At 35.8% G+C, this 24,465-nt stretch overlaps 1 long non-coding RNA gene across 6 annotated transcripts in view; it reads right to left on the bottom strand.

Moving 5' to 3' along the window:
* Window positions 1-13,174: 13,174 nt before the first annotated feature.
* The window catches only part of LOC120507997, a 37,572-nt gene continuing 26,281 nt past the window's right edge, over window positions 13,175-24,465 (bottom strand). For 3 of the 6 annotated variants that reach the window (XR_005628892.1, XR_005628890.1, XR_005628891.1), the window contains exons 4-7: window positions 17,590-17,707; window positions 15,062-16,432; window positions 14,836-14,967; window positions 13,175-13,841 (exon numbers count right to left, since the gene is read on the bottom strand). This is a non-coding gene — a long non-coding RNA (uncharacterized LOC120507997). The remainder of the gene's footprint in view (window positions 13,842-14,835; window positions 14,968-15,061; window positions 16,433-17,589; window positions 17,708-24,465) is intronic. The other 3 variants (XR_005628893.1, XR_005628894.1, XR_005628895.1) reach the window with 3 other exon arrangements.

Here is a 24,465-nt window from a genome sequence, read left to right as displayed (position 1 = left end):
GACTTCTTCTGGAAAGCCAAGTTTAAGTAAATTTAATTTCATAATAGAACAGGATATGATCTGTGAACAGCATATTTTCCTATCAATCAAGGGGGCAGATCCTTTCTCAAGCAGCTGATGGGTGTCAATATTCCATTAAAAAATATATCCTGAGCATATGGACCTACAGTTGTATCTCTCAGACACCAGGTAAAGAAATGCAATAGGAGTTATCTGAATTCAATGATGGCCCATTTGGAATAACTTGCTTTTGGAGACCTCATCTTATAAAAGATTGCTCTATAATATGTGGCTACAGTTTAGTGGTAAAGGCCTCTCCTCCACAAATATTTTGTTTCACAATTTTATTTTACTCTCCACTCTTTATCGGTGGCTTTATTTTTCACCCCTCAGCAGGCCAGCAAAGCCCCTATTTTTTGCACAGCCTATATCTGTATCTTTTTGTAATCTTGCAAAGTTAATAAGCAAGCTAAATGAAGGCAAAGCCTGCTCTGAAACAAGCTTTGTTCCAATAGAGGAAGATTTGGCGAGAAAAGGAAGCCTTCCTATGGAAGCTCCTTAGAAGACAAGTCACAGCCAAACATTCCAAGTGGTGTGTGAAGGATTTGAGAGTTTTGTGCAGAGTCAATATTTGCTATCTCTTGGAGCAGCTAAAAGTAAAGAGACAAACTTTCATTTTCTTGCCTCAGCTCTCTGTATTTGGTCATGAACTCTCTAAAGAGGCCTGGCTTATCTTGCACATGGACCAGCTGGTTGCTGAGGGCAACCCCACATGTGTGGCAGAGCCCAGGACAGAATAACATAATCTAAGGACATCCAACTGCCATTTGAGCACAGCTCACAGCTACTGAGCACTAGAAAAACTGTAGGAGTTAGCAGATTTAAATCTAAAAAACAACAACAAAAATGACAACAAAAAAAAATCTCCAAACAACCCAAAAATGTTTGTATGTACAACTTCATTGAAGAATTGAATTCACTCACAAATAAGCAAGCATCAGATTTTAGACCACTGGACACAGAACAGATGATTTCACATGGTTTTCTCTATCAAAAACCACTTCTTTCAGACAATTTACCAACTCAGGTCAAAAAATATTCTAAAACTAGATTTTTAAAAATTTGAGGCAAAGAGAGTCTTAAAAAAGCAATTTGAAAACAGAAAAAGTATTTTCAAGTGACACACATGGTCCTGCTTTCAAAGTGAAGCACACAACATGAACAAGGCATAACATGTTCTTTGTCAAAGCAATGCAATTTTTGATTGCATGAGAGTTACTTCTACTCCTAAATCTCTTCAATGTAACTAAAAATCTTCATAGGAAGAAGCAGGGGAAATTCCAATCAAGTATTATTCTAATCATCCACACCCATTGCACTGTAATAGGTAAAGAGCAAGGAAGCTGTTAGAGGCCAATTGTTTACAATCTCATTAATAACAGATCATTCAACATATCCAGCTAATTAATACAGACACCTTACCTATTTTGCATTCTCTCCAACACTAACAACATGCCAGAGTCAATAAATTAAAAAACAATAACAGAAGCAGCAAACAGGGACACAGGTTATGTTTGAAGATTTCCTGAATTCACCAGGAAATTCTAATCCCTTTTAGATCAAGATGAGATTCAGTATTGCCATATAACTTAAAACTAGTAGTTCCTACATCAAGCATTTATCTCCACAGAGAGAAACAATAACTACTAATTCTATTCATTCTTTGCTCTAAAAATGAATTATTGACAGAAATATTACCTCAGTACAAATGCTGATGTTATTTCAGGTTGATAAATGAAGATAGTTCCTGCCCCTTTATTTTATCTCCAAGTACCAGTGCAGAGGTGGGGAATCAACTGATTTAATGTAGAAGATAATGAAATAGTAGGACAACAGATGAGTAATGGAAACTGACAGGTTTTGTATGTGTTTGAAATAAAGGATTTTTTTGTCTGGTAGAAATGCTGTTTGAATTGTTTCCCCTTATTTCATTTTAAATTTCAAAACAACATTCTTTTCTAAGTAGACAATAGGAACCAAAGCAAGAAACTGCATTCAATAAATCTCTAAAAATCTAGCAGGCTTCAGGCTATGTTGTACTTTTTCTTTCAAATATTTCCACGTAAAATCAGATGTTAACTCTCTGAGTGAACCCATGTGCAAACTCTTTATTCATCAGATTAATGGCTGTGGAGCAACAGGCAACTGAACACATTTCCACACACATAAGGTATTCATGACTTTCCAGAAAACTTCACATTATTGCAACTACTTTTCAGTTAAATATGTTGCATCTAGTGAAGAAGAAAATAAATTTCAACAAGGTTTAATGGGAAACTACAGTAAATGTATTGACACTGGTAGAAATTTGTTTCTTTAAACAGGACCTTGTTATTACTCAGACAGATGGGTTTTTGCCTTTCCATGCATTTGAAAAGAAAAGAAAAAACAGCCTGTTCTCTGAGATACTTCAGATTGCCCAGTGTAATATCTCTCTCTGTTGTTGCTTTTATTCTGATCCAAGGCACAATCCATAGAGGAATTTAGACAGTTTCTGTGCTATAGCAGCTAAGGTATATGTTAAGGGTAGCAACACAGAAGTCAATTCAAGATTCTGTTTCTATTTCACATTTACATTTATACTGCATATTAGTACATGCCTCTAAATTTATACAACTTATCATCTCATGTACACAGAGAGATGTCCAACACTGATGGTAAGGTTCCAGTTCTGGTCACTTTGATCAGCAAAAATGTGGCAGATAAAGACAGCATAAAACATGCTGGTAATGATGCTGGTGTCACCAGGAGAGCAGTGAACTCAGTAACATGTGATGTAAAGATGAAAATATAAAAGTGAAATTAAAGAATGACTCAACATTTACACATGTGATAAAAGTGAACTACAATAGAAAGTGTCAAAAAGCGAACCCCGGGAAATTTGGAAAAAACTCCTCTTCAAATACCTGGTCAACCTTCCCTTAAGTTTCTAGGATTAAGTACTTATTTTTGTTGTTTTTTCTCTGAGAAAGACATCTGCAGTACTGCAGGATGCCTGGTTTTTAGGTTGATCAGTCTACATCCTTTCAGAAATACTGAATGAGATCTGTTACTTAATCTGACCCTGTTTGTGGATCCTTATAAATATGATTGTTTTTATTTTTAAATTTAACACAGATAAGTTTACCGTCTGTTGGGATACAGTGAAACCTGGCTAAATTGAACATTTTGGGTTTGGATGAGAGAAAGTTCCAACTTGTGCAACACAGTGCTTTCTTGTTCAAGTACGCATTTTTACATATACTAAAAACTTCAAAGGATATGCAGGAAACATGGAATTATCAAAATTATAACAGTGGCTAAAGAACAGCGAGAGTGGCAAGTCTGCAAACCACTGAGTGACAATTTGATTACTGAGTTACAGAATAGTTAAGTCCCATTGTGACCCCAAACTGAAAACTGTGTACAGTTTGTGTACAAAATGACCTATGGACTGCAAGGAATTCAGAGACAAAGAACCTGAGCTTTTAGAATACATGACCTGTATCATGCTTCAGCTCTCCTAATGTCAGTTCCTAATTTCTTTTTGCTCTTATTACAGTTTAAATGTCTCTGCTGTACTGCTGTCCCAAGCAGGACTCTGCAGAATGCAGTGCATACTATTGAAAAGTTCTTTTGAGCAATGAAGTAGGAAGACTAACAATAAGGACAAGGCTTAATTTCATGTTCTGATGTGGTGAAGTCACTGGGTGTGCCTAAATAACAACAGCAGGGAAAGAATATATAACACATCCTCCTATCATTCTCTCACCCTCTACCCTTTTTCAGCTCGGGGCATTTCTGAGCCACAAGTGCCTTCTAATACTTCTAAGCATTTAGTAAGCCTCCATGGATTTCTGTTCCTTAACTTCTCCTGTTGTCCCCTGCAGGCATACAAAGCTTAACATTTAGAGCAACATCCAAGGAGAAGCTGCCTCCTGCTTGACATCTCCCTGACAGCACCAATAAATCTTCAAAAAGAGAAATGGGTTTTCTACAGAAGAGAAGTAGTACCAAGAGGAGCAACAGGTACTGGGACAGAGAGGAAGGAGTGTGTGCCTTCAAAAATAGACCATTAGCTCTGCAATCTCACTCCTTGCTCAGTTGTGTTGCCACTTTGCCAATGACAGATCCTCAGTGTTCACCAACTGCCTCAAGGAAGGGGTTTTTTCTGTTTCTCTTTTCAAAGTAGTTTCTGTGTGCTACACAGTTTGTGAAATGCTTTAAGGATTCCTTGTTGGAAATTGCAATCCAAAGATTGGTTTTTTTTTTTCAAAAAATGGTATTTCAGTATCCAACAAAAATGGTATCTAAGACTTAATAATAACAATGTAAAAAAGTTAATAATATCAATGTGATACAGTCATCGTCTGCTGCAAAGTTATGTTTGGCATTTATTACTGAATCATTTAAGATCTGTACATGCAAGTTGTTCTGACAGACATAATTTGAAAGTATAAACATTGGCAGTTGTTTTGTTACCACTGTAGCTGTTTCCAAGTACCATTTGTGCAGTGTAAGTAGGGACATATATTTACATTGTGACTGGGACAATGCTTTACAAGCTTCCCAGAGGTTTGGCATTTGTGATTAATTTCTTCTCAATCCTTAAATTATTTCTGCATGTAAGAATTTTGACCTGCTAATTTCCATTGCTGACAAATTCTCAGAAAGTCTCCATAGGTAGTGAAGCTGTACTAACTACCACTAATTAAGGGAATTTACAGTATTCAGGAAAGATTTTTTAAAAAAACTAAAAAGCTTCTATGTTTGTTTTTTAATGTGTACAACTATTTGAACAAAAATTATTTCTCAGACTAACCATGCGTGGTTGGTACCTTATGGAATGATACTGTGCAATTACTGTACAATTGAAATAAGAGCTCACAAAAGGGTAGTCTGTAACAACTAAATAGACACTGAAAATTAATATTTTAAACAAATTTGCTTAAAAGATTCATAATACTATCAAGGACAGAGAATCCCTCAAAATTACAAATGAAACACCAATCATTGTCTCAAGAAATGTTTGTTAGCAAATGCTAGAGCCAGGCTTTTACCAGAGCATTCTTTCAGCTCATTTTCCTCCTGTAATATCTGATCTTCTATGCACCGTATTTCCATATAATATTCTAAAATTTAGAATTAAACATGTTATTTTAAGAAACAGTAGACAAATTAGCCTCAAAAGTTGTGAATAATTCTGTATGCACATGTCCCATCAGACAGTAGGGGGCAACTTTCATCCACAAGTGGTGCTGTGCTCTCTGACCTGTGGTATCACACATGACGTGGGTACTTCCAGCACTCACCTAAGTTTACTCTGTGGCCTACATCAATTCTGCACAATTGAAGGCTTCATTTTTAAGTTCCTATTTTCTTCTCCAAGCAGTGTGCTGAGGAAATATCTGGCGTATTTATTAGAAAAATGCTGCAAGATAAAATAACAAACTAGTCTCAAAGCTGTTGAGAAATGAAAGAGCAGGACAAATCTATTCCTCTAGTTTGCTGTCAAAGGATTTCTGAGAGTCCAATCTCAAAAAGATAATTTTTCCACAGGTACATTTTGATAAACAATTTTTCCCTGAACAAGCAATTTTTAAAAGCAATTTAACACCCTAAAAATCAGAACATGGATTAATATAGAAGTTGACATAAATAGAAAAATATTTATTAGTGATTTTATCATGCGTAATGAGATTGTGTTTAACAATGAATTAATATTTAAGAACAAAGTTGTGTTCTATATTGTATATTAAGTTAGAATCAGCTGAAAAATGAGAGTTTTGCCATACATTTGCCCTGACAGCAAATGCTAAAATGAATCGTGTTAACAAAGGAAAAAAATTCAGACATAAAATAATATTTTCCAAATGTGCCTCACTATATTATACAACTATAATTTTAATTAAAATATTATATAATTTATATCATTTAATATGCAACACACGGATTTACATTTCAAAGTTATGTTTAATTTTTTAAGTTATCAGATGGGTGAAAGTAAAGAAGTAGAGTAGCACTGAAAATATCTTTATAGCAAACCTTGTAAAGTGGAACAATAACTCTTGTAATGAAGCCCCATAAGTAGGGCTCGTCTTGCTGTGAGGTTCACACAATGAAGTGCTCGGACCTCGGGTGAGTTTTGAGCAGATTTGGGTAGAGCCATGATTTCAAGTGAAGGATGTCAAATGATGGGAACCAAATCAGACAAAATGTCACGCTCCATTTAAGCTTCAAGCCTGAGAGTAAACCACACTGGATGTCAAAGTGCAGCAACAAAGTGAGAAAGGGGCTGCAGACCTTCCCCCTAAAGTGGCCTGAGGTCCTTCAGTAATTCAGGCAGGTAACTAAAATCAAGAGCCTTTGTTAGGGAGTCAGAATAATTTACAACAAATGTCTTGTCTGGCTTTAAACCCAAAGAAAATGAACTATATATTTGCTTTTCTCACTGATGCAGCTAACAATTATTTCTCTAAACATAACCCCACTTTAAAATATAAATCTCCCATTTCACTTAGTGCACTTAAACTGTTTTACTTAATAGACAGAGCATAACATAAACAAGGATTACAAGATGTGAATAGCATCCACCCTCCAGCAGTTCCCAAAATGAACTTCTATTTTCATGTTAATACTCAGAGAGCATGTGTGTAACTGGTATCAACAGTACTACTTTACAAGAAAAATTAATCATAAAAAGCATAGTAAAAAAAAGCAGACCAGACATTTCACCACGAGAGATTACCTCATGATCCCATAATTTCTGATGTTTTACAAATTACTGGGTGGGGTTTTTTGGGTTTTGTTGCTGGTTTTTATTGTTTGTTTGTTTGTTTTTTTCTTTTTGCAATTGTTTTTGCTTTTATTTTGGTATTTTTATTGGGTTTTTTTTGTCTTTTAACTAAGTCTGAGAAGCATCATGCTGTCTTGTTAATGTGTTTTGACAGGACTGATTCCAGGTGAAATCCAACAGCTGCTTTCCAGCACCTTCTTTGTCTCCCCCTAACATTTTCTGTCTGTGTGCCCTTTCACTGTGTGCCAGGACTCAGCTCCAGCTCATCTGCCTGCTCGTATGCAGAGCTGGACTTCACGTGCACAGGAGATGATGTGGCTGAGGAGGGCCATCCTGGAGGGACAGCCAGACAGACTGAAGTTCAGTGGTGTCCTGCATCTTTCCTTTGTACAAAATAACCTGTGTGTGGCAGATTTGCTAGTGAAGTCCTGGCAAGTTTGCTTCCAAGGCAAAAATCCTGCAGATTTATGGAAAACCTCCTTTTTCTCTAATGTAGAAGCTTCAAGAAATCCGGCTCAATACTAAAACAGGCAAACAAGCAAAGACAAAACCATACTCACACCAACCCCACATCCCTCCAGGATCCCCACCTGGGCTATCCCTCCCCTTTGTATCCAAACCATGCCTGGTAGACATGCTGTGGAGAAACTCAGTGGGAAAACTCACTTTGGACAGGATACCCACTTCTTTACAATGTTAACTTCTCTCTCCATTTTCATTTTCATTTCCTCATCTTATTTTTTCTTGTTCCTTGTCTCCCAGGATCTCTCCCATGTAAATTCCTCACCCCTAGACCCACCTTTTCTCTCCCTTTCCCCACTGACATACAGCAACCCCAGGAAGGAGCCCATATTCCTTGCAGGCACTCAAAAATCACCAAATCCTTTGCAGCCTCTGAAGTCACTCTTGGATAGACATAGCTCTTAAATCTCTCAGGTCCCACCTCTCCTGCACAGGTGTTCCTGCAGCAGCCAGGCTGCACCCTGGTGGTCTGTGGTTACAGGGATTTTCCTCAGCAGAGGTAGGAAACGTTATGAAAAGATTTCCAGTGCTTTCTGCTTCCTCCCAGGTGACAGGCACTGATGTGTAGGAATTAGCTGAAGTACAGCAGAACAGTCACGAGTAGTTATGCTTCCTTCATTAATTATAAAACCTCATTTCTTACACAGCAAGAATAAAGATGGAGGGAAGCTTCCAGTAAATGCCTAAATAATTTCAACTCTTATTTGAATAAAAGCCTTTCCCTCAGCAGCATCACAGATGCTTTTATTTGGGACTTTTTCAAGCATTGTTTCTGTCAGAAAGAAACAATTGTGTTGGATTGTCAAGCCAATCTGTTGCCCTCTTAACTATAAACTAATTATTAGAGCTTAATCTCTTTTCTCTACACCTTTCTGTGCTCTGTTGTTTTTTTTTTTTCCTGTCACCACTGCAACTTGCCAAAGTTCACCAAAATTTACTATGAACCAAGTGCAGGAATTAGGTTTATGGGCCTGATAGAATTTGGACTTCCCACTTACTGCAGAGGTAACACAAAAGGTATTTTGATTTGCAGCATCTTGGAAGTTCTTGTCAACTTTCCCCAGAGCCCTTCTACTGATTTTAAAACAAAACTCACCATTAGTAGAAAATCTGCCTCCCACTTCCCTGCTGGAGTGAGACTGTGCTTCGGAGAAGGATGAAAATGCAGAAACAGCCTGTCTCACACTTACAGGCTTCCTAACAGCCAAATTCTGTGCTCTTCCTAAACAGGCCAGCCCAAAAAGAGAAGGTACAGAGGAGAGATTCACCAAGTTCCAGCAGTCAGTGCTGCCCATAACACACGCTGCTGTAGGACCCACAGAGAGCTGTACAGGGGCCCTCTTACAGGCCCCTATCATGTCTGATGTTGTGGGTGGAAATATAATCCCACAGAACCTCCACAAATGTCTGCAAAAAGCTCTGTTACTACAGACTTTGAGTCAATCACTGTAAATTCCATTCTAAAATAAATGACAAGTTACACTGACTTGTTTGCCTTAACTACAGATAGGCTTGCCAATATATGTTGTTGCTGAGGTTATATCTACTGCATTGTGATACACAACTGGTTCTGTTTTAGAAATAGATCCATTTTTGTGCACCTCATCTAAGATGTAAATTATACCACTGACAATACCAACGGGAAAGTTTCCAAATGGGTCTGATTTTGGTATACTAAAGTAACTGCTTATTACAGAGGAAAGGTTAAGGAATATTTTCAAAATGTAGATTTTCTGATATTTTCTTAAGTTTGCTGTGTTCTCTTTATTGTTCGTGTACGTTGTCTTTGGAATCAGATGCTGATTGGTGTCTCCTTCTTTCATTTCTCTGGGAAAATTGCCCTGTATATGGTGGAATATCTTCTGGTTTTCATTATCATTGAAGGCAAAGACTATCAGCTACTGTAGCTGTTCATACTTATGAGTAGATAATCGAAATAATCACTGGTTGATAAAGTTCTTCAAGAAAAAGAAAATTCACTTTATTGATTTTTTTTGTTGTTGTTGTTTTAGTAATAGAAAATCCTCATTTTTTCCAATAGTTTTTTTTCAGGGACACTTCAGCTCTTGCTGCTTGAATACATAGGAAATAATTTTACATCCAAAAAGAACGACATTTTGTCTAACTAGGAAATAGATTATTTTCCAAATCCACAAACAAATCATTGCTAGATCATACTCAAGACCTGTCTTGCACAGCTGCAGATATTGCACTACTGAAGTAAGACATGTTTTGACAGCAGAGTGGTCAGTTGTTGATGTTAGATCCCATTGCTCAGAGCTGTATCCAGTCTGGCCTGGAAACCAGCTCAGGACAGGGCACCCAGAGAGAAGCTGGCCTCTGAGCCCAGACTACCCCTAACCCTGCAGAGGCTGGACTAGAGACCACCTGAGGTCCCCTTAGCCTGAATGATCCTATCCTGACATAGTATTGTGACAGAACTGCTACTGTTGAGATCCATAAGCATTTCTGTTTGAAGGTTTATTTCCACAAAAACACATCCTCAGCTGGTACCTGATCATTTACAAGCAGCTCTTGTTGGAGATGAAATTTTGCTAGGAGTTAGACTTTGATGATGCCAGATGCTGAAAGGTTGAAGTATGATTCAGCAAGGACCTTAAAAATAAAAAAAAAACCTTTTAAAATGCTTCTAAACCCCACAGATGCATGATTCAAGCTCCTCAGATGTTGACTCATCCCATTTTAAAAGATGGAAAAAGAATTTAAATTTGTCACAATTACCAAAAAGAAACGAAAAGCAAAAAGCAGTACACATTGGGCTTACTGTGCCAAAAGCAAATTTTGATCATGTGCAGACTAAGGTACTAACCTGAACTCATATTCTGCAATTAATTTCATACAATTTCTTCCAGTAACAGTTGCAGGATCTAGTCAAATTGCTAAAAGCAAATAACATAAACAGTAACATGGGTGAAGTCGTATAAAAATATTTATTATCTTTTGCAGTATCTCAAAAAACTGATGGATAAGTCACTGTTATCACCTGCAGAAAGACCTGTCTGTAATTAAAACATGTAATACTTCTCTGGCTCTCAAATTTGAAATATAGTTTGTAGCACACTTTTAAACCTGTATTTTAATTATTTCTCAGTTCCAACATAGAACAAAAAAATTAAATTTAGCAGCTAATATTTAGTCTTGATATGTTTGGAGACTTCTTGAACTATGACAAGGTCTCACTATGCCTTGAAATAATAAAAAGCATTTTAAAACAATATTACTATTAACTTTAATATTGATATATGAAACAAGTCATAAATTTCGTCATGTTATATCTACTCTTATATAATGAGATAAGCTTTGACTCTATAGCAAGACTGATTGACTTCACAGAGCTGTTACCTGGTTCATGATGTATTTATTCTTACAACTGTTCCTAGGTTAAGAGTAACATTTAAAACAGATAAAATTTATTTGAGCTAAAAAAAATTCCATCCTGATCAACATTCCTGGGAACCTGGAGAACAGCAGTTATCATATCACACCAGAAGTTATCACAATAAAGCTATAAGCTGTAACAATAAATGGGAAAAGATATAATTATAAAATGGATCATTTGACACTGTCATTTCATCTTATGCAGAACCACTGTGGTGACCAAGTTACACCATAGTAAAAATTCACCTATTCTACAAAAATGAACGTTACTGAGTAACATTTTAAATCATGGTAGTACCCAGCTTTAATATGGCTCCTTTGTACCTTAGCCTAGAGATTACATAGACTGCATGTTTTCTTCAAGCTATTCATTGCTAAAATCTAGACAAAATAGTACTAGGTTACAGCTTCCACTTTCCCTGCACAATGTAGCATTTAGAATTAAGATTTAAGAGCATTTTGGAAATACAGACTACTTAATGCAAGAACAAAACTTTCTGGTATGATCATATGTTTATGTTGCATAAGATAATACAATCCATCTGTCGGGAAAATCCTTGCTGAATATTATATCTGTTTTAGCAGTAAACATGAATAGAAATCAGGATTATTTTCTTAAAATCTGAAACTGAGTAACAGTGAGCCTTACAAAGAAATATGTCTAGGAACCTGAGGCAAATTATCCATGTTAATGTTGGAGTCACTGAGAGCAGTTAACACAATGTAACCAAATGTCAACTGGAATATTTTGCAGTAACTTACTGAAGAGATCTGTGTTTAATGAATATATGAACTCTTGGTTTCTAAGTTTCTAACTTCAGATGGCGAAGATTAAGTGTTAAGGGTGTTACTGTAAATGTTTAAGTGAGATGAACATCTCTGATTTTCTAATTTTACCACATGGTTTATTTCAGAAGAAAACAAGCACCAGTTAACATAGTTCTCCTGCAAGTCAGTAAACAGTCACACACAAAAACTCAATACAATTTGCTTCTTTGTTTATGTGCAGGATATTTAGTTTGGTTTGCAAAGTATTAGAAGAATAATAAGAACCTCCTGACGGAATACCACAACTAAATTTCTAAAAAGCCACTCAGTTAATCTCAGTGTCGAATCTGGCTGTTTCAAATTATTGTAATGTATAATAACAGTCTTATTGACAATATGGATGCACAGAGCCAAAAAAAGCTAGAAATAGTGGCCAAAATGATGAACTAAGTGCCAGCCCAAATGACAACAAACATATGGCCATTAACTGAAGAATGGAGGGGTTTAGGAATGCAGCTGTCTGTGGTCTCCTGAAGTTCCAGAGGAATGAAATGCTGCGAGGATTGGTAAAGTCTGGATGAGAAGCCCTACTGAAGATGCTAAGTCCTAAAATGGAGTCAACCAGCAGACCATGCTGGAATTCAGAGATTTCTGTGGTCAGAATATATTCATTCCATTGGCCTCATAATGTACATCAACAAATTAATATTGTATGGATGTCATTTCAAAGCCTACTGAAGACGAAGAGCCATTACTGAAGGCATTAGAGCACAGATGGTTCAAACTATATGCAGATATTCATACTTGCATTTCTGCATTATAGCAGGGGTTTTTTTCTGTTGAACTGTAATGAATTGTCTCATAATCTATTCCATCTTCTTGCCATTAGCAGGCTTTGAATGTTCACAAATAGGAGCAAAGAACTCATTTTCCAGAGCTTTAATCACACAAAGAGGGAATGCCTAATTCTCTAAATGAAATGGTCTGTGATCACTGAAGCAGAGATTTAATATATCACGGCAAATTAGGTAGATTTTAATAAATTACTTATCTCTCTGAATACTTTACATATGCTTATGAAGAAACATAGCCTGTTTGCAAACAGTGGAAATCCACAGTCTATAAAATCCTTTGAAGAAAATGACAAATAAAAAAGTAAATTAAAAAATGAAATGTATTATATCCTCGTTCTCAAGAGACAATCCTTTTGCAGCATTGATTCACAGCTCCATTAAAAATATCAATTAAACCCTTCACTGAGATTGGTTAAAAGCTGTAAAATTAACTTTCCACACTAGACAGTAGTTATTCAGATACAACAATTTATTGTATATATTCGATGTAAGTTCTAAAAGTGACAAAACCCAAATGAAAACAGTTGCCCATCCCTAAAGCCCAAAGTAGGTGAAGCAAAATCTGACACTCTGTGGCTTCTTTTTGTGCTTTGACAGATGTTGGCTGCAAGTAAATCATCTACTCTACAGAAGATGATTGTGCCTGCCCTCCCCCTACTTCAAATTATGGTAACCATAAACAGCTGATTATAACGTTAGTAGAAGGGTAAAAGTTATTTAAAAAAAGGGTGCAGTAATTTAATAAGTCCTGCAACTAGCCTAATTTTTTATATTTAATTGATAGGAACTGCATGCATCAAAGAAAACACATACTGAGATTTAATGTGCATAAAATGGATATTAGCATTTTAAAGAGGCAGATTAACACATTAATCCAAGTAATTTTCATATATTGCTTTTAATAAAATCTTCACAGTATAAAATTCTTAATGAGGCTAATCACAGGCATTCCATTTAACGGGGTGATTAGGGATAACATAAAAGTATTTTTAATCAGTTTTCTAAGGCTTATGGTTTTTTTATTAAAAATTAAAATTTTGACTTGCATTTTTATTACTGTTTTATGTAGGAAAAAATCTTAAAAATGCAAATAAAGCACATCGTTCAATCATGTAGGTATTAATTATTTACAAGACGCTGTCCATTGTGGAGATATTCTTAGCCTTAGGGGGGAAATATAAAAACAAACAGACTGAAAAGTATACAAAACTTTACAACTGCAAATCAAGCGTCCTTTTCATATAAATTATACATTAAATATACTGTAGGAATTACAAAGATCTCATCTTTGATGCACTATCAAGCATGTATTTACACTGGGAGAAGGCTCTTCTGTGGCAAACTTCCTTTCATGCCTCGCAGTCATCTTTGCGTTCCCCTCTCGACTGAGGGCAGCGCGTGGATAGCTTCCAGTGCTCCTTTGAGCTTTCCAATTACTGCACTGTCATCTTGTGAATCACAAACTAGAAAGGAAACATTACAAAACAGCATTAGCAATTTCATTTAAGGTCTCACTTTTGTTCTGATAATCTTCCTTAGCATTTGGACAGATTAAAAGGCTTCTAGTATATGTTAAAATAACATAAAAAAGGGAGAGGTAAATAAATAATAAAGAAAGCTTACTTTTCAGGTACTCAGCCTACTGAAAACTGAGCACTCTAAGAACAAGAATGTACATCAATGAAAGTATCAGGGCTGGAATTAACTCTGAAATAAAGAAAACTGTTCATATAATAATTGTGTACATAAATTAGTAATTTTTCACAATGTGTAAATAAAGGTGCTCCAAGCTCTATTGAAAACATATATGCATAGTCAGAAATCATTTTAAGCAAAAAATATACTAATTAATGCATTTTCTATACTGTTTGTATGATGGGTCCAAGTCAGCCTGGACAATAATTAGTATTTAAAGAGCAAGTTGTGCTTTCCAGTTTGTGCAATGCAAAAGTATTTAAATTCCAAGCTTCTGTGTGTTGTAAAATAGTGAAATATGAGCAAAGATGATAATTCCCCTAGACTAAACTACCTTCATCTTTGTGTATGTGGGTTTTAAATTAGTATTTAAAATTTCTATGTTACAGAAATTAGCTGACATGATTTAAAATTGCACTCTTTCACAATATCTAAGTAAGCCCAGAGGGCCAGAATCTCTGCTGCTGTGATTAAAACATGCTGCTAAGTCAAAAATGAGGCTCTTTCCCAGTCCTGCACAAAAAGCAATCAGGCTGCCTAACATGACCCTAGAAGGAATTTGAATAAAAACAAACAATCTTGAGAGCATATCTTTCCAAAGCAAATTACACAGCTGACAAATAGCAAGGTTATGTATTTAATAATTAGGATAAGTGCTCTAGGACATGAAATGATGCTTCATGTTGCAACTTCTAGGCTGCTGGGATAGCTCAGAAGAGGTTTAGAGAAGGGAAAGCACAGGATAAACCTTCCATCACTTACCCTGTTGAAAGACCTATTATAGGACAGGTTGGATGCTATTCTTAGAGATCCAAAGCATTTTGTAATTCTTGAACAAATCACTCAGTGAACTGTCAACTTCAGAGCAGACTTCAGAGGACAGTATTGTTTTTACTGTAAGAACAGCAGGATAACTGTAATTAATGATATCAGAACATTAACTCTATTTTATCAGTTTTCATATTGTCATATTATCTCTGAGACTTACTGTTAGATGTCTTGACTTTAAAGTCTCTTTTTCATCCATCCTCTTGCTTAGTCATGCACTTAGTTGTGCCAAATTTCATGGAGGCCACTTCCACACAACCAGCAATGAAAGGAACAAGATATGAAAAAGAACCATGATGCTTGCAGTCCTCAAATAGAGTAACTGAAGCTCAGGGTATCTGAGAATGACTACATCTTCATGTGGTAGTGTTCTGTGAATTTTTCTTGTCTATGTTTATTCTTTTTCCCTCAAAACAATATCCATCTCAGAGAAAATGTACATATTACTCAGGAATTCTATTTATCTATTTAACATTTCATTGAAGTTGATGTCCGGATCTTGACAAAAGATCCTTTTTCAATAAATTCGTCCAAGAAAATACAGTAACGTGCTCTTCTGCCATGATCTGACATATATTAATGCAAAATTCATTTCAATTCTGTGAAATTTCTAAATTTTCAGAAAATATGCAGCGTTACATGTTATGGATTCAACAGAAAAACAAAACTGCATAGCAACTGCAGGGAAAGGGCAGAAGTGTGGATAAGAAAAAGAATAAAAGTATTTTTAGCTATTACTATCACTTTAATAGATACAATGCATATGCAGTAAAATTAGTTCAAATGTCTTATGATCAGGGGAAGAAACATTCCTCAATATTGAAGTAGCTGTCATGACATAATAATAATAATTGGCTTTTGACAGAACAATAACTCATAAAAAAAAACAGTCCTTCCTGTCATAATAATTCTCTCAGATGATTAGGATTTTTAAGAGTTTTGTGACATGGTAAAAATTTTTATATATATATAACTAATAAATCTTACCAAATAGGAATTATGACAATGGAAATTATGGTCTTAAAATGCAGAACAAAAACAATTTTCCAGTGAAAGACTACAAAATACCTTTTTGGAGGAGATGTGCTTTTGTACAACTACTTGGAGAAAAATTATTCGTGCAGAAAAGATTAAGTGTTCAGCCACATTATGAAGTGCACCAAATCTATGTATTATTTTTCCAGGGTGAGGAGATTTGATTCTTTGCATTTCTCTTATCATGTTCCTGGAACTCTGAGTATTTATACTCTTTGAGTATTTTAGCTGCAGCATGGATGCAAATCATGCATGATAATGGAAATGGTAAGAAAGCCTATTTCTTTCTCTCAATACTCAGCTCCCCATAGCTGAGTAATTACCCCCAACAAGAGAAGCAGCAAAGTCACACTGGCCTGGAATTCCAGTAGGGCTAACTGGAATTCCTGCTCTGCAAAGGATACTTTATGTGTCCAGGCGTGGAGCTGCTTCATGCACCCACAGAGGGATTGCTTTATCACAAAGATACTCTCAGCTCCTTCCCTGAGCTTCACCACTACAGGAGAGAGGATTGAAATGAAGAGGGACAAGAAAAATGCACCATTGGTAACCTTGACCCTGCTACCACAGGCAACAGGAAACTCTAAGCAAGGAGAATATTTTCATTCCCTGTCTGCAAGAAGATTGAGTAACCTTCTCCACTCTTCCTATGAGCACTACAAAAATACTCTGGAGAAGTAAAATGCACCATTGGTAACCTTGACCCTGCTACCACAGGCAACAGAAACTCTAAGCAAGGAGAATATTTTCCTTCCCTGTCTGCAAGAAGACTGAGTAACCTTCTCCACTCTTCCTATGAACACTGCAAAAATACTCCCCAGCAGCCCAGGAAAGGGAAGATTCCACAGCTCCTACTCAGCTCACCTTGCTTTGGGAAGTCACAGTGAAGGGCTGGTCAGAGGCTTTTCCAAAGGGGTGCTCAGGCTAAAGTGACCCCTAACCAACCCCCAGTATTGCACTCACACTGTCTCAGATACAGTTTGGTGTGGAGGATGCAAAAGCCAGCACTACCCTGGGGGTTATACTGTAACTTTAAATAAGATACAGACATCAGCAATACAGAATTACTGACATCAGTTTTAATACATATATATAAATATATATTTATAGTCCTATTACAATGAAGCATGTCATATAAAATAGAGAATTACAGGAAGCAGACATGTCCTTAAAGTTCTTAGGTTTTAACTGTCTCAGATACAGTTTGGTGTGGAGGATGCAAAAGCCAGCACTACCCTGGGGGTTATACTGTAACTTTAAATAAGATACAGACATCAGCAATACAGAATTACTGACATCAGTTTTAATACATATATATAAATATATATTTATAGTCCTATTACAATGAAGCATGTCATATAAAATAGAGAATTACAGGAAGCAGACATGTCCTTAAAGTTCTTAGAGTAATTACTACGAGCTGGGGATGCTGTTTGGTTTTGGTTTTTTAAAACATATTTTAAGGAATGACAGTAATAGTTTCTGCAGACTTTTGCAAATAAATGTGGAAACCTTCAGTTAATAGAAAAGAATTTCTTCTTGACACTATGTCAAACAATTGCTTTCACAGTAAATCTTGCAGAGTAAAGTAGAAATTCAATAAATCATTTTTAAGCTACAAAAGTTTACAAAAAAGTGGTCTCTAAAACTCACCACCAATGACTTGTTCAATGGTATTTCTTTGCTTCTGGAATATCTTTTTCAAACAGATTCAGCAAAATCAGTATCTTCACATTCAAGTTCTGCTCATCTTCTGGGGTGTCACTGAGCACTGTAAATTTTAGGGTAAACAAAAAAAAACATTCAAAAGGAATTAAAAATCAACTCTGAAACCCAGAAAAAAAGCAAAACTGCATTCTGCCTTTTATTCTTCCACTACTTAAGCAAGAACTCTTTATCAATTAAATTCAACATTTTCCATGACAAGAATAGTCCAAGGCCCTCTCTTAAATCTTCCCTTCTTCTTTAGTATTATTTAGCAGTAGTAGAAGGACAGAGAAGTTGTAGCCATAGATCCACAGGCTTACAGAATGTTTCATTTTTGTTTTCCCTCCCACCATTCTATGGTACAATTCTTGTTTATTTGGCTATACAAACAACTACACAAAATATATGCTTTTCTTCTGAGAACTTAAATTACACCCATTGCCTCCAAGTATGGCTTTCCTTTCAAACACACAATTCCAGTATTGTGTTGGAGCTGGCTTGAGTTAGTGGCTTGTGCTGGGGCCAAAAACACCGAGACTGACAAAATGACAGGAATTTAGAGCTAACATTTGGTATGTCTTGGCAACATTGGTCAAACTGTGACTGTTTGTGAGCTTTACAACCTAAAAATGTTACAATAGGCATAATTTGAAATGGGTTGGCATCAAGTTACATTACATCCAAGGCTGCAGAAAGGATATCTTACACAAAATATGAATACATGAATAAAGCTATGGATAGTGTTACTCTCCTATATTTCTCTCTGGGATCCCAGGCTTTCTCTCTAGCTGATTTCCACATTTCTTTTCTGTAATACCCAGGTATAAGTACACACTTTATTGTAGGAATTCCAAACCTTCTGAATAGGAAGAAAATTTAACATCTTGTTGAAAAGCACCATGTGAGAAGATAATTGCTAGACAGTGCAGGAAAAAATAGAGAACTAAATGAAACTTGTTCACCAAAGAAAAGTGAAAAAAAACCCAGTAAGTGCTTTAAGCTTAAAGCATGTTTTACTATGAAAGCCTGAATGATTGTTTATTTTTGGTTTTAGAACAACATTTAAAGGCATTATCACCAGCAGGTAATTTAGAGCAACTGGACAAAAGCTCTTATATAGACAAATTTGATCCTATTTTGTTGTATTCCAGAGATCAGTGTTTTTAAGCAGCAAGTAGAAAACTTTGTGCATGAATTCAGTATATTCATGTGAAGCTTACACTGTATGCATGCTCTATTCTATAACATGGAGGCACAGATTTTGTTACTTTGGGGAACAATGACTTCATATAGTCTGTTCCTTGGAATAACAATCATTTCCCACCAAGAAATGATGCACCTGTCAGGATCAGCCTGGAAACCTCTTGCATAAAGCTGTTCACTCTTGTAATCACAGCAGGGTGACTGTTAGAAGAATGGATTCCTCCATTCCTCACACATGTCTCTCCTGACACTTGTCAGAAGAGCACAGACTCTACCTCCAGGTCTCAGCACTTCAGCTACAGTCTGCCATGAGGAATCAGGGAAGGTTCACTACACGACTGAAATTTCTACACTCTTAAAATGCTGAAAGGCAGCAGTGGAAGAAAAAACACCAACTATGACACAGTTACAAAAAGTTACATGGATGGCAAGAAATGTGTCCTGTTAACTGATTAAGAGACTTGAACATGTAAATAGATAATGATGGACTTCAGATGCTGAAACAATAATTCTGTATCCATTGTTTATTCCGAATATACTTGCTAATATTTTACAAATATTAGCAAGTATATCTTCCTAAAATTAATAAGGAATTTGAATCCCCATTATACAGAAGAAGAAACAAAACAAAAAGGCTACCCATGTCACACAATACAGGTATAATTAAAGCAAGTATTCTGACAAAATCTCCATATTTATGATAGAGATAACAACTGTCTGAAAACATAAAGAAAATATGCTTGTCAAAAGAAAAGAACCATCTTTGTTGTTTGCAACAATTAGACCCTAAAAAGGATTTCAAACAGTCTTCCTAGTCTCCTACTACCTCATGCTTATGTATTTTACATTTTACATAATTCTATTTAACAGCATATTTTTCTTTATTTTTTTCACACTGATTATTTTTGCATTTTCTGCAACTAAAGCCATTAATTCAAATGTGGAACCAAAATCAACACTTCTAATAAACTTCTAAAATTATTCCATTATCAATAAATGAAATTGAAAGGAGAGAACTATCATTATTTTGAAATCTTACACGCATGAAGTGAATTCCACTTCAAACAAATTTTAGACTGGATATTAAGAAAAAATCATTCACTGAAAGAGTTGTCAAGCCCTGGAAGAGGCTGCTCAGGGAACTGGTGGAGCCACTATCCCTGGAGATATTTAAAAGTGCATTGCTGGGTTAACAGTTGAACTCGATGACCTGAAAGTTCTTCTCCAACCTAAATAGGACTCTAAAAAATATGTATTTTCCATATAAATTCCATGGCAACTAACATTTATTTATTTGTAAGCACAAACTAAAAGGACATACAGCTGTGAAATGCATTCTTTCCAAGGTCAAACTGGTTCAGTTTCAACTACAGAATTAGCCTATAGTTGCAACTTTGGCTTAGCAAGAATTTTATGTATTATAATAATATATCTTTTTTTAAGAGCTATTCATTAAAGTGATTCTTCTCTTAGAAGACAAAAATAGCATGTGATTTATCCATTTATTTATGTTCTAATATGGATCCAATCATTATGAGTATCATTTCCAGCAACATTCATTGTGACAGGAAAAAAATAAATTAATACCCTACCTAATAAACATAATACACTGCCTATGCTGCTATAATTTGGTCTAGCACAAACACCAATAAAGTGACAGGCTAAACCATCTGCAGGCAATTTTCAATGATATTTATATCCTTGATAATTTGGTTTCCTGAGCTTTAAAGCATTAGTTGAGTTCAGTTCCTGTTTCAGCTGAAAAAGCTCTGATACTAGTTTGTAAGGCTTGTGATAGAAAACACGTGTGGAAGATATAACTAGGCCAGGTTTAAAATGCACAGGGTTGGAAACTTTTGGTGTATGGGCACAATCTTTCCATAAATTTTCTTTCTTGGTGGTCTTCTTGCGAGGATCAAGTGGGGAGCTGGACTACTGATGAACTTCCTGTCTTCCTATTTAGTCAATGCAGAACTGAAATTTCACCAGGAGCCAAGGCAGGCACATCAGTGAGTGCAGAGAACAACCCACCTACAAACACAGACAGTACCATGGCAGCAACACATAGAAGATGAATCCTCTTCAGAGAAAAAGCTCACTGCTGTAATCTTACCTGACTTTCACCTTAGGCTTGTAAAATAATTATTAAAAATATCCAAGTATTTATAGGAGAAATTGCAGCTCACCAACTAGCTATTTTCATTTGCTTAATTTATCCCTTGGGAAAAAAAGAGAGTATTTTATCCTCAGTATTATCAAATTTTAGTAAAACATTATCCACTTTCCTATTCTATATGGTAGAGTTAGTCATCTGCTTGCTTATTAAGTGAAGTATTTTTTTTAAACTCCAAACCTAAGAATTGTTTTGGTATGATATTTCCATCCCAACAAGTAATCATTTCATGGTGTTCCCTGCTCCATTCCAGTAAAACCTGTTTTTTAGCCAAGACATGAAACTCAGATCTAGAAATGAAATGAAGAGAGATCACTCCTCCTTACTGTGGAGTGAATCAGTGATTTGTGAATAAATACATATTTAAAAGATTTACAAGTAACTCCAACATGTCAAATACAATCGGCACGTATCCTATTCCTCCAGAAATCAAATGTCTTTAAATTAGTGATTATTCCATTTTAATGATAGACCTTCAAGAGAAAATGTAATCAAAGGATGTCATTCATTCTGTATAAATAATGTAAATACTATAACAATAAAAAAAATTAATGTGAACAAATTTATTATTATTATGAAATTGGACAAGAATAATTTATATTCCTTCTCATATGTATTTACATAATAGCTGCCTATCTATCTATATCTATCTATCTATCTACCTACCTACCTATTTATTTATTTCTGGAAATTCTAGGGCCAAGGAACACTTTCTGCACCTCTTAGACTCTTAGTAGTATCCTGAATTCAGAAAGCAACAAATGTACTACACTACACTGGGAAGATATGTGTTTTTCAGACTCATTAGTGATAGAATACTGGTGATAGATTCTATGTTTTGTGGAACAGATTTGTTAAAAACAAACAAACCAACCAACCAAACAAACTCCCAAACCAAACCCCAAACCACAGCACTAAACCAGCATTAGGTGAGGTTGCAGTATTCCATGCCAAAGGAACCTACACTAGAAAGAAATAAAAGCAATTGTCCCATCAGAATGCAGCCATAATTTCTAGCTGAAACAAATTTTTTTCTTGTTAGTTAGTTAGGTATTAACTCTTTAGTTCAACCTCCTCAAAAGAGACAAACCACGAGGTGAACCACAAGCATAATTTACTAAGACCTATAACAGAGTTTTCCAGCACTAATGTGTACCTGCCAATGTGTAGATCTGGCTTTAGAACAGACCTGAGACCTCTTTCTGCACAATTATCTGCCTTAACCACATTTATCACTGCAAAGCAAATCAGAATTACTATTAGTATCAAACGTTTTTCACCTTTTAGACGAGCATGAGGAAAAGAACAAAGAAAAATAAACATTTCTTTCTTTTTTTCTGAGGGAAAGCAACAATGCTAGAACCAAATTTGAAAGGTCATGTGATCTAATGGTGTGTCACTGGCAGGTTTATGTGCACACTGTCAAAAAAGATACAAGCAGCATCTAAGCATGCCACATAGCTGTCACTTTCTGTTAATGGCAATAGCACTCATGATTTTAAAAGCCAGTGGTCTTTATTGCTTTGTATTTGAAGTGATTTACTGCATTTTCTTCCACTGAGGAAGCCAGTGATAATGATAATGTATGGCAGAGTGCTTGTCCTTTTTGACAGCCTCAGTAATTTAATCCTCCTTTCCTGCCACAATATTTCAATAAGAGAAACCTCTAGACCAATGGACTGGAGAAAATCCACAGCCTGGGGAGTGTGAGTGAGTGCTCTGAAAGCTTTTCATTGTTTTAATTTAAAATACAAACACAAGGATCAGCTTTTAATTTTTGTACTATTAATATGACCTAGAGTGAAAGTTAGCCTTGGTTTGGAAAACATACTAGAAGAATGAGAAGCAGGGTTTTAAGAAATTCTTTAAGAAGTTTTTGCGCATCTTGTATTAGAGAAAGTAGCTGCTTGCCTGCAAATGTTATCAGTCTGCAAATAACAGCAAACTACTGTGAAATATTATAAAAACTGAAAAGGTGCTACAGGATTTAAAAAAAAAAATAAATAAAGAAATGAAACTGGAAGGGTTTTGCTAAGATAGACCTAGAATGAATACAGCCCCCTAAGAATCAAACGATTTTCAGAAGAGTTTTCATCTGTTTTTGAGGGGAGAAGGTAGAGCTAGAATTTAGTCTGTCATTAAACTCCAACATTTTTAATACTCACTTTTTTTCTAGTTACTCTGCCGCTGTACTCACAACAATTCTTTTTGACTCTCCACCTTACAGTAAGGTTTCCTCTTCTCCTGTGCAGACAGAAATCTTTAACGTATCTCACACTGTCTTTTGCTAACCAAAATAAACTTACTTGTATAAACAGAAAGTATCAACTCTGCTATAGAGTGAGATATTGGAATACAGCAATATGAGGACATAGGAAGGCCTAAATTCCTTGTAGAGAGATTTATTGAAGGACACATCTCTATTAGTCCTAGGAAGCGCCTTTCCCAGAGCTACAGATTTTTCAGTTTTCCCCAAAGCTGTTCCCCAGCCCATACAGGGGCAGCAGAAGTGATGTTAGGAATGGGTTACGAGCACAAAGAGCCAGTCCAGTGCCCGAGTTGCTAAGTCATTCCACCAAAGGAATCTGCAATTTGCCACCTTCTTTTCTACTAACAGAAAGCAAAGCATTGGCACTCTGAATTCCTAGTTTCCACTCACAATTTCTTACTTTCTTAGGTTTTAAGAAGCTGTTATTGTCATCTGCTGTTCTTTTGGACATGTGGATGACTTTCCACATGTGCTACTCTCGTGGCCAAGTGCTCCTAAGGCCACCACAGGAAGTGATGGGGAGGCAGCAGGGAGACAGATGGACAGCCAGAGAACTTCAAAGGAAATGCCACATCAACAGATCCTTCCCTTTCCCATAAGCATCGCAAATGGAATTTCCTAAGTTTACTAATACTGTACCTAAAACAATTTTAAATGCAAATTATTAACAAACCTAAAGAGTTCAATCTCATTTCCCTCAATGGAAAAATTCAGAGTAATAAGTAATACATTTGGCACAAGAACTTCATTCAAGTCTGGAGAAAATGATTAACCAGAGTGAAAATATATTTTTAGATCCTGATGAATAACATGTTTTCATAGCACCCCTTAGTACTGCCTGAACTCAGAAATATTAACATTACTGCAAGGCATGGAACATCTCATATATCTATCCAATTAATTGCAAAAATAATTCAAAATTAACTTGTGATAGTTTGCCTCTAAAATTGTAATTTTAAAGTTTGTCCTAAAGAAGCACTAAAAGCTGAAGATTACAATGACGCTGGAACCTTGTTAGAAATCTCTGCAATTCAAAATATTGCTGTTCTGCTATAGTTCAGTTTTTTCATAGTTCACATTCCAATACAACTGAGCAACTACATGATGAAGCAGATTTTCATCAAATGAAGAAAAAAAGGCTCCACTGTCTTGAGCTTATTGTAGAAAAGGAATAAAC

The sequence above is a fragment of the Passer montanus genome, unplaced genomic scaffold, assembly GCF_014805655.1.
Source record: "Passer montanus isolate IOZ18808 unplaced genomic scaffold, ASM1480565v1 scaffold45, whole genome shotgun sequence".
In the NCBI taxonomy this organism is placed as follows: Eukaryota; Metazoa; Chordata; class Aves; order Passeriformes; family Passeridae; genus Passer; species Passer montanus.
The sequence above is the reverse complement of the archived record's forward strand: the minus strand, read 5'-3'. Positions and strand labels throughout refer to the sequence as shown.